The sequence below is a fragment of the Gobio gobio genome (genome assembly GCF_949357685.1).
Source record: "Gobio gobio genome assembly, chromosome: 20".
In the NCBI taxonomy this organism is placed as follows: domain Eukaryota; kingdom Metazoa; phylum Chordata; class Actinopteri; order Cypriniformes; family Gobionidae; genus Gobio; species Gobio gobio.
This window is the reverse complement of record NC_137113.1, coordinates 48,980,421-48,997,922: the sequence shown is the minus strand read 5'-3', so window position 1 is coordinate 48,997,922 and position 17,502 is coordinate 48,980,421.

The window sequence follows — 17,502 nt, the reverse complement described above, 5'->3', positions numbered from 1 at the left end:
ATTACAACCCCAAACCAAAAAAAGTTGGGACAGTATGGAAAACGCAAAAAAAAAAAAAAGAAGGGATTTCTAATTTTACTTTGACTTGTATTTCATTGCAGACAATATGAACACAAAATATTTCATGTTTTGTCTGGTCAACTTCATGTCATTTGTAAATATGCATCCTTTCCTGTCATTCAGACCTGCAACACATTTCAAAAAAAGTTGGGACAGGAGCAGTTTAGGGCTAGTAATGAGGTAAAATGGTTAAATAATGATGTGATTTGAAACAGGTGATGTCAACAGGTGATTGTAATTATGATTTGCTACAAAAGCAGCATCCAAGAAAGGTCTAATCCTTTAGGAGCAAAGATGGGCCGAGGATCGCCAGTTTGCCAACAAATACGTGAGAAAATTATTGAAATGTTTAAAAACAATGTTCCTCAAAGAAAGATAGGAAGAGATTTGGATATTTCACATTCAACAGTGCATAACATAATTAAAAGATTCAAGGAATCTGGAGGAATTTCAGTGCGTAAAGGACAAGGGCTCAAGCCTAAGCTGAACAACCGTGATCTCCGATCCCTCAGGCGGCACTGCATCAAGAATCGTCATCATCTAGAAGCCATATCACCACATGGGCTCAGGACTACTTTGGCAAACCTTTGTCAAGTACCACAATACGTAGTTACATCCACAAATGCCAGTTAAACTGTACTGTGCCAAAAGGAAGCCCTATGTTAACAGTGTCCAGAAGCGCCGTCGACTTCTCTGGGCTCGAGGCATCTGGGATGGACCATCACACAGTGGAAACGTGTACTGTGCTCAGATGAAGCAGTATTTCAGCTATTTTTTGGGAGGAATGGACGCCGTGTGCTCCGGACCAAAGAAGAAAAGGATCATCCAGACTGTTACCAGCAACACGTCCAGAAGCCAGGGTCTGTCATGGTATGGGGTTGTGTCAGTGCCCTTGGCAAAGGTAACTTGCACTTCTGTGAAGGCGCCATTAATGCTGAAAAGTACATCGAGATTTTTGGAGCATCTTCAAGAAGACATCTTTTCCAGGGACGTCCATGCATATTTCAACAAGACAATGCAAAACCACATTCTGCACACATTCTGCAGTCCTGGCTGTGGAGGAAGAGGGTTCGGGTACTTGACTGGCCTGCCTCAGTCCCGACCTGTCTCCAATAGAGAATGTGTGGAAGACCCCGAACTGTTGCCCACCTTAAAGGCCTGTTCACACCGGGACGATTTTCGCGTGCGTTTATCGCCGACGTTTAACGCCTCGTGACTAAACAATGGGCGCCAATGTGAGTGTTCACACCGACGCGTAAAACGCCAGGCGTAAAAGCGTCATTTAAAAAAAAACGCCTCGGGTTAGTTTTTTTCTTTTGACGCGGCGCGTTAAAAACTGGCCGACCAATGAGATCAGTGCTTTTGTTCACGTGCCTGGAGCTGCTGAAGTGACAGTAAAACACGACTTGGTGGCGCTCAAGCACAAAATCGGTCTTGCCGAGCACACATTGATATGAAGAAGAAGTAGTAAGTAGACAAAGAAGAAGATGGGCTGTTAATGCTGCTTGCCAGTTAGCAAAAAGTGTGTGAATGGTTTTGCCCATAGACATAATATATCTGTGGTTTTGGCAAGCACGTAAATACTGTCTCTCTTCTCCTTCTGTGTGACAAGCGAGTGTCAGAAGCGTAAGTGCCGCAGCACCATCTTGTGTACCGGGAGCGCATCTACTGAATGTGCACGTTCACTCGGCGCATCGCCAGTGAAAATCGCTTGGGTGTGAACACTCAAGACGCGCCGAAAAACGTCACGAAAAACGCTGGCGATAAGCGCGTGCGATATTCGTCCCGGTGTGTACAGGCCTTAAGACTTGTTTGCAGGAAGAATGGGACAAAATGACACCTGAAACACTTCATCACTTGGTGTCTTCAGTCCCTAAACGTCTTTTAAGTGTTGTGAAAAGGAATGGCAACATTACAAAGTGGTAAATGCTTTACTGTCCCAACTTTTTTTGAAATGTGTTGCAGGTCTGAATGACAGGAAAGGATGCATATTTACAAATGACATGAAGTTGACCAGACAAAACAGGAAATATTTTGTGTTCATATTGTCTGCAATGAAATACAAGTCAAAGTAAAATTTAGAAATCACTTTTTTTTTTTTTTTTTGCGTTTTCCATACTGTCCCAACTTTTTCTGATTTGGGGTTGTATGATCTGCACGTTTTCTATAGCACTTAAAAAAAGGTATAAAACACAACCCATGAGGATGAGGTGTCATGTGATGAGGAAGATGAGGATGAAGATGGATATGATAACTTGATATGATAACTTGATATGATAACTTGACACGATAACTCAATATGATAACTTGACATTATAACTTGAATTGATGGTTTGGTAATACTTGTGTTCCACGATTGTACAATGTTGCCTGAGAGCAACAGCTGAATTTGAAATGTTATTTTTTGTTAAATATGAAATTTGTAATACATTATAAACTGGTTAAATGTGTTGTTCAGGTGTCTGGTAAAAGAAATCAATGTTTTCAATAAATATATTTATTTTTTCTACATGAAAATGTTTAAATTTGTCCGTTGTGGTACAATGTTGCCTTGAGGCAACAAACTTTAAAAAAATAAATAACAAAATTATGAAAAATGTTATTGCTATTGTTATAGTGTCCTATTTTAAGCCACAAATATTTTTTTCCTCATTGAAATCATATTGCGTACCCTAGAGGGTTAAATAATTGATTTGCAAATTATGGTGGAAAATAAGTATTTGGTCAATAACAAAAGTTCATCTCAATACTTTTTTGGCATCTGGGCCTAATTCATAACGAATCTTAATGCAAAGAGCAGCTCCTGGTGACCAAATTCTAAGAAAATTCTTTGAAATGTGGGCGTTTACTCTTAAAATTAACTACAAAATCCTAGTAAAGAAAAAAGTAATTCAGAAAGCATCTTAACCCTTAAAAGAGCTTACGTTCAAATTTGTTAGGAGCACAGACGAGGACTTTTAAGAGGCTTAAGAGTTTCTTTAGCAGTGGAGAAAATGGCAGAAAGATGAAGAGAGAGAAGAAATGTGTTGCAGACGATGGAGGACAGTGACTTAAGACGCTATAGATTAGATCATGTTTGTTGCATTAAACCCAAATTACAAACCACCAATTAAATAGACATGCCAGCAATCAGTGGAACTGTAAAGAGTGGAGCAATGTTTATAGTTCTAAGCCAATCAAATACCTTAGAAAATTAACAGCATGGTAAATAATAAAAGGATTTATATACATATATATAATGTGTGTGAGTGAGAGAGAGAGAACGGTAAAATAGGACAATTTGCGCTTGTAATTTCAAAGTGAAGGCTTAGAATAGACCCTATACTTAAAAGCGCTCCTTTTTTCCCCTTTTTTGGACAACCAACCAATCACAGTCTTCAAAAGCCTGTGTCATACGCAGTGTTGGGAATAACGGCGTTATAGATAAACGGCGTTACTAACGGAATTACTTTTTCAGTAACGAGTAATCAAACGAATTACTGTTTCTTCCGTTACAACGTCGTTAGCGTTACTGAGAGAAAAAAAAACGCGGCGTTACTATAATTGAGCTCACTGAAGCGGTTTCATCCGAACAGGCTCTCTGTCAGTCGGACCTGCAACGCGCGCGTGTGTGTGTGTGCGCGCGCGCCAGCCATGCGTGTTGGGGGTGGGTTGGGTGGTACACATAACTGATGATGATTGGTGGGTGTGAGACAAGGTTGAGGTTGATAGGTTGAGTTCACACACACACACACACACACACCTATGACGCACACGTATATGCACAGTCAGCGATGGCAGTCCAACGACTTCAAAGGTAGTTTTCGCAAACTGGAAGTATAAGCGCTACTTTTCCCTCGTTGAGGTGAAAGGTAAAATGTTTATGTAACGTGCAACTTATGCCCAGGAAGAAAGAGTCTCTCCACGTCGGTGGCAAGTAATTCTAATCTAATGAAGCACCTCACATCATCACAGCCACAACATTAGTGGCTAAAAACCCAGGTGATAACGTGAGCTCCACTACCAGAGGAGTAGTAAAGAAGTACTGATACTATTTACACAATATTTACACTATAGTAGTGATACTACTGATAATATTTACAATAATGTATTGAATTGATAGGTGTCTCTCACATTGTCCCACAGCAACATTACAATAGTGTACATTTAATGTACAATATGTTTTATAATAGCAATTTATTCTATTTAGTGTCCAATTCATTCATTTAACATATTTAAAATTGGGGGCATCCAAGTTATTTGACATATTTGAACATTTGAAAGAAAAAAAAGTAACACAGTAGTTACTTTCCCTGGTAATTAGTTACTTTTATAATGATGTAACTCAGTTACTAACTCAGTTACTATTTGTAAGAAGTAACTAGTAACTATAACTAATTACTTTTTTAAAGTAACGTGCCCAACACTGGTCATACGTAGCAACAGGGTCAGCCCCGCCTCTTCACTGAGATAAAGGTTTTTGTATTTTCTTTGCTCAGAGTTGCTCTCAGATCGGTCCCGAATAGCTCTTAAGCCAAGTTTTTAAGCTAAATTAGGAGTTTTCTGAGAGGACTCTTAGAATCTTTATGAATACGGGCCCTGGAGTCTGGCTAGGCCACTCTAGGACCTTGAAATGCTTCTTCCGAAGCCTCTCCTTCGTTGCCCGGGCGGTGTGTTTGGGATCATAGTCGTGCTGAAAGACCCAGCCTTGTTTCATCTTCAATGCCCTTGCTGATGGAAGGAGGTTTTTACTCATTCTTTCCTTTACACGGATCAGTCGTCCTGGTCCCTTTGCAGAAAAACAGCCCCAGAGCATGATGCCCCCCCCCCCCATGCTTCACAGTAGGTATGGTGTTCTCCTTTCTCCTCCAAACACGACAAGTTACCATTTTGGTTTCATCTGACCATATGACATTCTCCCAATCCTCTTCTGGATCATCCAAATGCTCTCTAGCAAACTTCAGACGGGCCGGACATGTCCTGGCACTGCAGGATTTGAGTGACTGATGGTAGCCTTTGTTACTTTGGTCCCAGCTCTCTGCTAGGCCCCCCCGTGGGGTTCTGGGACTTTTGATGATTTTGACCCCATGGGGTGAGATCTTGCATGGAGCCCCAGATCGAGGGAGATTATCAGTGGTCTTGTGTCTTGCTCCCACAGTTGATTTCTTCACTCCGAGCTGCTTACCTATTGCAGATTCAGCTCTTTGGTCTTGGCCATAGTGGAGTTTGGAGTCTGACTGTTCGAGGTTGTGGACAGGCGTCTTTTATACTGACAACCAGTTCAAACAGGGGCCATTAATACAGGGAACCAGTGGAGGACAGAGGAGCCTCTTAAAGAAGTTACAGGTCTGTGAGAGACAGAAATCTTGCTTTTTTGTAGGTGACAAAATACTTATTTTCCACCATAATTTGCAAATAAACTCTTTAAAAATCAGACAATGTGATTTTCTGGATTTTTTCTCATAGTTGAAGTGTACCTATGATGAAGATTACAGGCCTCTCTCATCTTTTTAAGTGGGAGAACTTGCACAATTGGTTGCTGACTAAATACTTTTTTGCCCCACTGTACGTTTAGCATTAATGACACCAGTCACTCGAGTCTGCAAAAACACACACGTGCACATTTTAGTCGAGATTTATTTCAGAATAAATCTGAATTTACAGGAAGACATTTGTATTGCAAAGACAGGATTGAGACGGGGTTCAGAGTTTGACGACAGAAGCTCAGAAATATCCCCATAAAGACTTCAGCTCTAGAGTGAGCGGTCACTACAGCTCTAGAGTGAGCAGTCACTTCATCTCCAGCTCTAGAGTAAGCGGTCACTACATCTCTAGAGTGAGCGGTCACTACAGCCATAGAGTGAGCAGTCACTTCATCTCCAGCTCTAGAGTGAGCGGTCAATACATCTCTAGAGTGAGCGGTCACTACAGCTCTAGAGTGAGCGGTCACTACAGCCATAGATGGAGCGGTCACTTCATCTCCAGCTCTAGAGTGAGCGGTCACTACAGCTCTAGAGTGAGTGGTCACTACAGCTCTAGAGTGAGCGGTCACTTCATCTCCAGCTCTAGAGTGAGCGGTCACTACAGCTCTAGAGTGAGCGGTCACTACAGCTCTAGAGTGAGCGGTCACTACAGCTCTAGAGTGAGCGGTCACTTCATCTCCAGCTCTAGAGTGAGCGGTCACTACAGCTCTAGAGTGAGTGGTCACTACAGTCATAGATGGAGCGGTCACTACAGCTCTAGAGTGAGTGGTCACTTCATCTCCAGCTCTAGAGTGAGCGGTCACTACAGCTCTAGAGTGAGCGGTCACTACAGCTCTAGAGTGAGCAGTCACTACAGCTCTAGAGTGAGCGGTCACTACAGTCATAGAGTGAGCGGTCACTACAGCTCTAGAGTGAGTGGTCACTTCATCTCCAGCTCTAGAGTGAGCGGTCACTACAGCTCTAGAGTGAGCGGTCACTACAGCTCTAGAGTGAGCGGTCACTTCATCTCCAGCTCTAGAGTGAGCGGTCACTACAGCTCTAGAGTAAGCGGTCACTACAGCTCTAGAGTGAGCGGTCACTTCATCTCCAGCTCTAGAGTGAGCGGTCACTACAGCTCTAGAGTGAGCGGTCACTACAGCTCCAGCTCTAGAGTGAGCGGTCACTACAGTCATAGAGTGAGCGGTCACTACAGCTCTAGAGTGAGCGGTCACTACAGCTCCAGCTCTAGAGTGAGCGGTCACTACAGTCATAGAGTGAGCGGTCACTACATCTCCAGCTCTAGAGTGAGCGGTCACTACAGCTCTAGAGTGAGCGGTCACTACAGCTCTAGAGTGAGCGGTCACTACATCTCCAGCTCTAGAGTGAGCGGTCACTACATCTCCAGCTCTAGAGTGAGCGGTCACTACAGCTCTAGAGTGAGTGGTCACTACAGTCATAGAGTGAGCGGTCACTACATCTCCAGCTCTAGAGTGAGCGGTCACTACAGCTCTAGAGTGAGTGGTCACTACAGTCATAGAGTGAGCGGTCACCACATCTCCAGCTCTAGAGTGAGCGGTCACTACATCTCCAGCTCTAGAGTGAGCGGTCACTACAGTCATAGAGTGAGCGGTCACTACAGCTCTAGAGTGAGCGGTCACTACAGTCATAGATGGAGCGGTCACTACAGCTCTAGAGTGAGCGGTCACTACAGCTCTAGAGTGAGCGGTCACTACAGTCATAGATGGAGCGGTCACTACAGCTCTAGAGTGAGCGGTCACTAGAGTCATAGAGTGAGCGGTCACCACATCTCCAGCTCTAGAGTGAGCGGTCACTACAGTCATAGAGTGAGCGGTCACTACAGCTCTAGAGTGAGCGGTCACTACAGCTCTAGAGTGAGCGGTCACTACAGCTCTAGAGTGAGCGGTCACTACAGCTCTAGAGTGAGCGGTCACTACAGTCATAGATGGAGCGGTCACTACAGCTCTAGAGTGAGCGGTCACTACAGTCATAGATGGAGCGGTCACTACAGCTCTAGAGTGAGCGGTCACTACAGCTCTAGAGTGAGCGGTCACTACAGTCATAGATGGAGCGGTCACTACAGCTCTAGAGTGAGCGGTCACTACAGCTCTAGAGTGAGCGGTCACTACAGCTCTAGAGTGAGCGGTCACTACAGTCATAGATGGAGCGGTCACTACAGCTCTAGAGTGAGCGGTCACTACAGTCATAGATGGAGCGGTCACTACAGCTCTAGAGTGAGCGGTCACTACAGCTCTAGAGTGAGCGGTCACTACAGCTCTAGAGTGAGCGGTCACTACAGCTCTAGAGTGAGCGGTCACTACAGTCATAGATGGAGCGGTCACTACAGCTCTAGAGTGAGCGGTCACTACAGTCATAGATGGAGCGGTCACTACAGCTCTAGAGTGAGCGGTCACTACATCTCCAGCTCTAGAGTGAGCGGTCACTACATCTCCAGCTCTAGAGTGAGCGGTCACTTCATCTCCAGCTCTAGAGTGAGTGGTCACTTCATCTCCAGCTCTAGAGTGAGCGGTCACTTCATCTCCAGCTCTAGAGTGAGCGGTCACTACAGCTCTAGAGTGAGCGGTCACTACAGCTCTAGAGTGAGCGGTCACTTCATCTCCAGCTCTAGAGTGAGTGGTCACTTCATCTCCAGCTCTAGAGTGAGCGGTCACTTCATCTCCAGCTCTAGAGTGAGCGGTCACTTCATCTCCAGCTCTAGAGTGAGCGGTCACTACATATCCAGCTCTAGAGTGAGCGGTCACTACAGCTCTAGAGTGAGCGGTCACTACAGCTCTAGAGTGAGCGGTCACTACAGCTCTAGAGTGAGCGGTCACTACAGTCATAGATGGAGCGGTCACTACATATCCAGCTCTAGAGTGAGCGGTCACTACAGCTCTAGAGTGAGCGGTCACTACAGCTCTAGAGTGAGCGGTCACTTCATCTCCAGCTCTAGAGTGAGTGGTCACTTCATCTCCAGCTCTAGAGTGAGTGGTCACTTCATCTCCAGCTCTAGAGTGAGCGGTCACTACATCTCCAGCTCTAGAGTGAGCGGTCACTTCATCTCCAGCTCTAGAGTGAGTGGTCACTTCATCTCCAGCTCTAGAGTGAGTGGTCACTTCATCTCCAGCTCTAGAGTGAGCGGTCACTACAGCTCTAGAGTGAGCGGTCACTACAGCTCTAGAGTGAGTGGTCACTACAGCTCTAGAGTGAGCGGTCACTTCATCTCCAGCTCTAGAGTGAGCGGTCACTACATCTCCAGCTCTAGAGTGAGCGGTCACTACAGCTCTAGAGTGAGCGGTCACTACAGCTCTAGAGTGAGCGGTCACTTCATCTCCAGCTCTAGAGTGAGCGGTCACTACATCTCCAGCTCTAGAGTGAGCGGTCACTTCATCTCCAGCTCTAGAGTGAGTGGTCACTTCATCTCCAGCTCTAGAGTGAGTGGTCACTTCATCTCCAGCTCTAGAGTGAGTGGTCACTTCATCTCCAGCTCTAGAGTGAGTGGTCACTTCATCTCCAGCTCTAGAGTGAGCGGTCACTACATCTCCAGCTCTAGAGTGAGCGGTCACTTCATCTCCAGCTCTAGAGTGAGTGGTCACTTCATCTCCAGCTCTAGAGTGAGTGGTCACTTCATCTCCAGCTCTAGAGTGAGTGGTCACTTCATCTCCAGCTCTAGAGTGAGCGGTCACTTCATCTCCAGCTCTAGAGTGAGTGGTCACTACAGCTCTAGAGTGAGTGGTCACTTCATCTCCAGCTCTAGAGTGAGTGGTCACTTCATCTCCAGCTCTAGAGTGAGCGGTCACTTCATCTCCAGCTCTAGAGTGAGCGGTCACTACATATCCAGCTCTAGAGTGAGCGGTCACTACAGCTCTAGAGTGAGCGGTCACTACAGCTCTAGAGTGAGCGGTCACTACAGCTCTAGAGTGAGCGGTCACTACAGCTCTAGAGTGAGCGGTCACTACATCTCCAGCTCTAGAGTGAGCGGTCACTACATATCCAGCTCTAGAGTGAGCGGTCACTACAGCTCTAGAGTGAGTGGTCACTACAGCTCTAGAGTGAGCGGTCACTACATCTCCAGCTCTAGAGTGAGCGGTCACTACATATCCAGCTCTAGAGTGAGCGGTCACTACATATCCAGCTCTAGAGTGAGCGGTCACTACAGCTCTAGATTGAGCGGTCACTACATATCCAGCTCTAGAGTGAGCGGTCCCTACAGCTCTAGAGTGAGCGGTCACTTCATCTCCAGCTCTAGAGTGAGCGGTCACTACAGCTCTAGAGTGAGTGGTCACTACAGTCATAGATGGAGCGGTCACTACAGCTCTAGAGTGAGTGGTCACTTCATCTCCAGCTCTAGAGTGAGCGGTCACTACAGCTCTAGAGTGAGCGGTCACTACAGCTCTAGAGTGAGCAGTCACTACAGCTCTAGAGTGAGCGGTCACTACAGTCATAGAGTGAGCGGTCACTACAGCTCTAGAGTGAGCGGTCACTTCATCTCCAGCTCTAGAGTGAGCGGTCACTACAGCTCTAGAGTGAGCGGTCACTACAGCTCTAGAGTGAGCGGTCACTTCATCTCCAGCTCTAGAGTGAGCGGTCACTTCACTACAGCTCTAGAGTGAGCGGTCACTACAGCTCTAGAGTAAGCGGTCACTACAGCTCTAGAGTGAGCGGTCACTTCATCTCCAGCTCTAGAGTGAGCGGTCACTACAGCTCTAGAGTGAGCGGTCACTACAGCTCCAGCTCTAGAGTGAGCGGTCACTACAGTCATAGAGTGAGCGGTCACTACAGCTCTAGAGTGAGCGGTCACTACAGCTCCAGCTCTAGAGTGAGCGGTCACTACAGTCATAGAGTGAGCGGTCACTACATCTCCAGCTCTAGAGTGAGCGGTCACTACAGCTCTAGAGTGAGCGGTCACTACAGCTCTAGAGTGAGCGGTCACTACATCTCCAGCTCTAGAGTGAGCGGTCACTACATCTCCAGCTCTAGAGTGAGCGGTCACTACAGCTCTAGAGTGAGTGGTCACTACAGTCATAGAGTGAGCGGTCACTACATCTCCAGCTCTAGAGTGAGCGGTCACTACAGCTCTAGAGTGAGTGGTCACTACAGTCATAGAGTGAGCGGTCACCACATCTCCAGCTCTAGAGTGAGCGGTCACTACATCTCCAGCTCTAGAGTGAGCGGTCACTACAGTCATAGAGTGAGCGGTCACTACAGCTCTAGAGTGAGCGGTCACTACAGTCATAGATGGAGCGGTCACTACAGCTCTAGAGTGAGCGGTCACTACAGCTCTAGAGTGAGCGGTCACTACAGTCATAGATGGAGCGGTCACTACAGCTCTAGAGTGAGCGGTCACTAGAGTCATAGAGTGAGCGGTCACCACATCTCCAGCTCTAGAGTGAGCGGTCACTACAGTCATAGAGTGAGCGGTCACTACAGCTCTAGAGTGAGCGGTCACTACAGCTCTAGAGTGAGCGGTCACTACAGCTCTAGAGTGAGCGGTCACTACAGTCATAGATGGAGCGGTCACTACAGCTCTAGAGTGAGCGGTCACTACAGTCATAGATGGAGCGGTCACTACAGCTCTAGAGTGAGCGGTCACTACAGCTCTAGAGTGAGCGGTCACTACAGTCATAGATGGAGCGGTCACTACAGCTCTAGAGTGAGCGGTCACTACAGCTCTAGAGTGAGCGGTCACTACAGCTCTAGAGTGAGCGGTCACTACAGTCATAGATGGAGCGGTCACTACAGCTCTAGAGTGAGCGGTCACTACAGTCATAGATGGAGCGGTCACTACAGCTCTAGAGTGAGCGGTCACTACAGCTCTAGAGTGAGCGGTCACTACAGCTCTAGAGTGAGCGGTCACTACAGCTCTAGAGTGAGCGGTCACTACAGCTCTAGAGTGAGCGGTCACTACAGTCATAGATGGAGCGGTCACTACAGCTCTAGAGTGAGCGGTCACTACAGTCATAGATGGAGCGGTCACTACAGCTCTAGAGTGAGCGGTCACTACATCTCCAGCTCTAGAGTGAGCGGTCACTACATCTCCAGCTCTAGAGTGAGCGGTCACTTCATCTCCAGCTCTAGAGTGAGTGGTCACTTCATCTCCAGCTCTAGAGTGAGCGGTCACTTCATCTCCAGCTCTAGAGTGAGCGGTCACTACAGCTCTAGAGTGAGCGGTCACTACAGCTCTAGAGTGAGCGGTCACTTCATCTCCAGCTCTAGAGTGAGTGGTCACTTCATCTCCAGCTCTAGAGTGAGCGGTCACTACATCTCCAGCTCTAGAGTGAGCGGTCACTTCATCTCCAGCTCTAGAGTGAGCGGTCACTTCATCTCCAGCTCTAGAGTGAGCGGTCACTACATATCCAGCTCTAGAGTGAGCGGTCACTACAGCTCTAGAGTGAGCGGTCACTACAGCTCTAGAGTGAGCGGTCACTACAGCTCTAGAGTGAGCGGTCACTACAGTCATAGATGGAGCGGTCACTACATATCCAGCTCTAGAGTGAGCGGTCACTACAGCTCTAGAGTGAGCGGTCACTACAGCTCTAGAGTGAGCGGTCACTTCATCTCCAGCTCTAGAGTGAGTGGTCACTTCATCTCCAGCTCTAGAGTGAGTGGTCACTTCATCTCCAGCTCTAGAGTGAGCGGTCACTACATCTCCAGCTCTAGAGTGAGCGGTCACTTCATCTCCAGCTCTAGAGTGAGTGGTCACTTCATCTCCAGCTCTAGAGTGAGTGGTCACTTCATCTCCAGCTCTAGAGTGAGCGGTCACTACAGCTCTAGAGTGAGCGGTCACTACAGCTCTAGAGTGAGTGGTCACTACAGCTCTAGAGTGAGCGGTCACTTCATCTCCAGCTCTAGAGTGAGCGGTCACTACATCTCCAGCTCTAGAGTGAGCGGTCACTACAGCTCTAGAGTGAGCGGTCACTACAGCTCTAGAGTGAGCGGTCACTTCATCTCCAGCTCTAGAGTGAGCGGTCACTACATCTCCAGCTCTAGAGTGAGCGGTCACTTCATCTCCAGCTCTAGAGTGAGTGGTCACTTCATCTCCAGCTCTAGAGTGAGTGGTCACTTCATCTCCAGCTCTAGAGTGAGTGGTCACTTCATCTCCAGCTCTAGAGTGAGTGGTCACTTCATCTCCAGCTCTAGAGTGAGCGGTCACTACATCTCCAGCTCTAGAGTGAGCGGTCACTTCATCTCCAGCTCTAGAGTGAGTGGTCACTTCATCTCCAGCTCTAGAGTGAGTGGTCACTTCATCTCCAGCTCTAGAGTGAGTGGTCACTTCATCTCCAGCTCTAGAGTGAGCGGTCACTTCATCTCCAGCTCTAGAGTGAGTGGTCACTACAGCTCTAGAGTGAGTGGTCACTTCATCTCCAGCTCTAGAGTGAGTGGTCACTTCATCTCCAGCTCTAGAGTGAGCGGTCACTTCATCTCCAGCTCTAGAGTGAGCGGTCACTACATATCCAGCTCTAGAGTGAGCGGTCACTACAGCTCTAGAGTGAGCGGTCACTACAGCTCTAGAGTGAGCGGTCACTACAGCTCTAGAGTGAGCGGTCACTACAGCTCTAGAGTGAGCGGTCACTACATCTCCAGCTCTAGAGTGAGCGGTCACTACATATCCAGCTCTAGAGTGAGCGGTCACTACAGCTCTAGAGTGAGTGGTCACTACAGCTCTAGAGTGAGCGGTCACTACATCTCCAGCTCTAGAGTGAGCGGTCACTACATATCCAGCTCTAGAGTGAGCGGTCACTACATATCCAGCTCTAGAGTGAGCGGTCACTACAGCTCTAGATTGAGCGGTCACTACATATCCAGCTCTAGAGTGAGCGGTCCCTACAGCTCTAGAGTGAGCGGTCACTTCATCTCCAGCTCTAGAGTGAGCGGTCACTACAGCTCCAGCTCTTTCTGAAACAGGGTCAGTCAGTGTCGCTGCATGGTGTGAGATGTGAGAACATGATATTAGGGATGCACGATATATCGGTATCGGCCGATTCATTTTTAATGTTCTAAAAATGTTATATAAAGACCAAAGAGTTTCCATATTTCTCCTGTTTAAAACTCGACTCTTCTGTAGTTCCATCATGTGCTAAGACCGACGGGAAATGAGAAGTTGTGATGTTCTAGGCCGATATGACAGGAACTATACTCTCATTCCTGCGTAATAATCAAGAGCTATGAGCCGTCCCATGAGTGCAGCGGCCAATGATATTACACAGCGGCTGAAAATAGTCCCAGCGCTAATTTTTGAGCGAGATGCTAACGGTCTAATCCGATTCAATGATCTATGTTAAGCTATGCTAAAAGTGCTAGTGCCAGACCCGGAGATCGGCTGAATGGATTCAAAAACGGTCAAACTCAACTGTTCAACTCTAGAGGAGTCGGAAAATTAGCCTATTTTCAAAAATAGTGGCGTGTTCCTTTAAGAATGTAAAGAATTATCAGTTATCGGCCAAAAGGTTCATATTGGTGCATCCCTAATATTTACATTCTCCTAGAGTTTTAATGCAAAGAGTGACACGACTGTACGCTTTACTCCCAGTAGATGTTGAAAAGCTCATGCAGACGTGAAGCGCAAAAAATAAAACGCACAATTTTGCCAATAAAACCCTGTTTGTCTTCAAGGCCCAGCGAACAAAATACATTCTAAGAACGTTTTGCCAACGTTCCCATAACGTTATGAAAAGGTTCTTTCTGAATGTTCTCTGAAACAAGTTACAAATGTATAATTTAATTTGCCAGTTGCATAAACTTAGCCACTAGAGTTAAACTATTTTTTCAGGCGTTAGTTCCAGTGAAAGGAACTCTTAATGCGTCACCAAGACATTTTGGACAATTTCATGCTCCCAACTTTGTGGGAACAGTTTGGGGACGGGATGGCATTAAAGCTCATGTGTAATATAATAGGACATTTTTTTTGGAAGTTTATGCAACTGGCCACAGATTAAACAAACGTTATATTAATGTTACTGGAGGAACGTTGAGAAAACATTCCCTGGGAACTTTTCAGTAAGTCGTCTTTCCTTCATCCTGAGCTGAAGATGAACACACACACACACAGATTATCAGATCTCAGTGAGAAATAAACAACAACATCAGCACAGGAACACAACAACTAAACACTCATTGCCCGGCTCGATGTTTCGCTCTCATCTAATAAAACGTTCACTCTGAAACATTACGCAAGAAAAATTCACATTACATCAATTCTCACATCTCGAAATGTTCATCAACATGCAGGTATTATGATGTTTGCTCTTTGTTTTCAGTTTAAACCGATGTAGAAAATATATCCGGTCAGAGATACTCTAAAGGGGAACACCAACATCACCAGCACAGCACACACACACACACACACACGTCCAGCCGTCAGACCTGAGAGTGTGTGCAACAGAAATATCATAAAGCCATCGCAGCCGAACTCTGAGAAACGAAAATACAGGAAAACATCATGAATAAACCCATCGTCTTCAGCCACGCTAAAAAACACGGCACAAGTTCTGTGCTAAAGTACTAAAAATTAAATAAAAATATTGATGTTTGTTAATCACTATATCAACTGAAAAAATATATATTTCTGAATACTTAGAATCCTGATAAATGAATTAAAAACAACAGTCTACAAGTCCTGGAGTGCATGCGATATCAGCGTCACAAACATCGGGAAAACCTCGGGATTTAAAGACGCTCTCAAACGTCCGTTGAAGAATTCCTCATGAGAATGAAGATCCCAGATATTCTCCTCTTTTTTTTGCTTCATATATTGCTTTAGAGACATTTTGGCGAAGCCGTTGGGATTTGATCCAGAGCTGGAAGCGTTGGATCCGCTCGACCGGCGCGGTATTTCAGCGCAGAAACACACACACACACACACACACACACACACACACACACACACACACACACACACACACACACACACACACACACACACACACACACACACACACACACACACACACACACACACACACACACACACACACTCACACACACACACACACACTCACACACACACTCACACACACCTGTGTTAGGAATGTTAGTGGAGCGAGCGGAGAATCAAACACACACCGAACACTCAACTCCGCATCATTGTGTTTAGAGATGCGGTCACAAAATGGCGTCTTTTCAAAATGGCATCTTTTCAAAATGGCGTCCACACCATCGGAAATTCCGTGTTAACGGACATCTCCGCCACATCTTCTGTAAATCATAATTATGAGATGACAAGTTGAAATTCTGACATAAGTCAGAAATATGACATAAGCCACAATTTAAACTTTATATCTCATTATTATGATTAAATTAGTGTCATAATTTTGACTGTTATAATCATGACATAAAAAGTTGAAAATGTGACATAAACCATAATTGTGACATAAATCGAAATTATGACAAAACCAAAATTGAGACATATTTTATGAGATTAAATTTTTTAAATTATGGTTTATGTAATAATTATGGCTAAGATATTAGTGTCAAGTTGAAATTGACAGTCGAAATTATGACTTAAAAAGTTGAAACTGTGACATAAATAGTCTAAATTAAGACACGTCATAATTATGACATAAACCATAATTTCTAAAAACAATTTAACCTCAATTTACATTTTTAATCTCACAATTATGACTTGGTATGTAAACAATAATTTAAACTTTTTTTATCTCATAATTATTAAGATTAGTGTCATAATTTTGACTGTTATAATCATTACATAAAAAGTTGAAAATGTGACATAAGCCATAATTTAAACCTTTTATCTCATAATTTCACATTTCAATTCATAATTATGATTAAATTTTGACATAATTGACAAAAAATGTAAGGTGTGACATAAGTCATAATTGTGACTTTAAAAGCTAAAAATGTGACATAAATCGAAATTATAACAAAACCGAAATTGAGGTAATTATGACTTAAGCCATAATTTAAACCTTTTGTCTCATAATTTCAACTTTCAATTCATAATTATGATAAAATTTGTGTCCTAATTTTGACTTTATCTCATAATTTTGACATAATTGACAAAAAATTAAGATGTGACATAAATCGAAATTATGACAAAACCAAAATTGAGACAGCCATAATTATTAAATTATTAAAAAATTAATCTCATAAAATGTGAGATATTAGTGTCAAGTTGAAATTGACAGTCGAAATTATGACTTAAAAAGTTGAAACTGTGACATAAATAGTCTAAATTAAGACACGTCATAATTATGACAAACTATTAGTGTCAAAACAAAGTTGAAATTGACATAATATTGGAATTATGACTTAAAAAGTAATAATTGACATAATGTGAATTTTTTTTTAATTATGACATAAGCCATAGTTTAAACTTTTGTCTCATAATTATGTGAAAATGTGTCATAATTTTTACTTTATCTCTTAATTTAAACTTTAATTATTGTCAAAATTATGATATACATTTTCAACTAATGTCATACTTTTGATTTTGTCATAATCTCGATTTATCATAATTAAAACAGTCAAAATTATTACATAGAAAGTTAAATTTAATAAATTATGACGGTTGAAAATATGACATAAAAAGGGACTATTTTACCTCAATTAAAAAATGTTATCTCAAAATTATGACTTGGTATGTAAGCCATAAGTGAAACTTTTATCTCATAATTATGAGAACATGTCATAATTTTGACTTACATTAAAATATACATTTTCAACTTAATGTCAAAATTTACATTTTGTCATAATTTAGATTTATCATAATTATAACAGGCAAAATTATTACATAGAAAGTTAAATATAATAAATTATGACGGTTGAAAAATATGACATAAAAAGTCACAATTATAATTTTTTTTCAATTTAACTACATAATTATTACTTTTTACCTCAATTTAAAAAATGTAATCTCACAATTATGACTTGGTTTGTAAGCCATAATTGAAACGTTTTATCGGTTGAAAATATGACAAAAAAAGTTTACCTCAAAAAAATTTAATCTCACAATTGTGGTATGTAA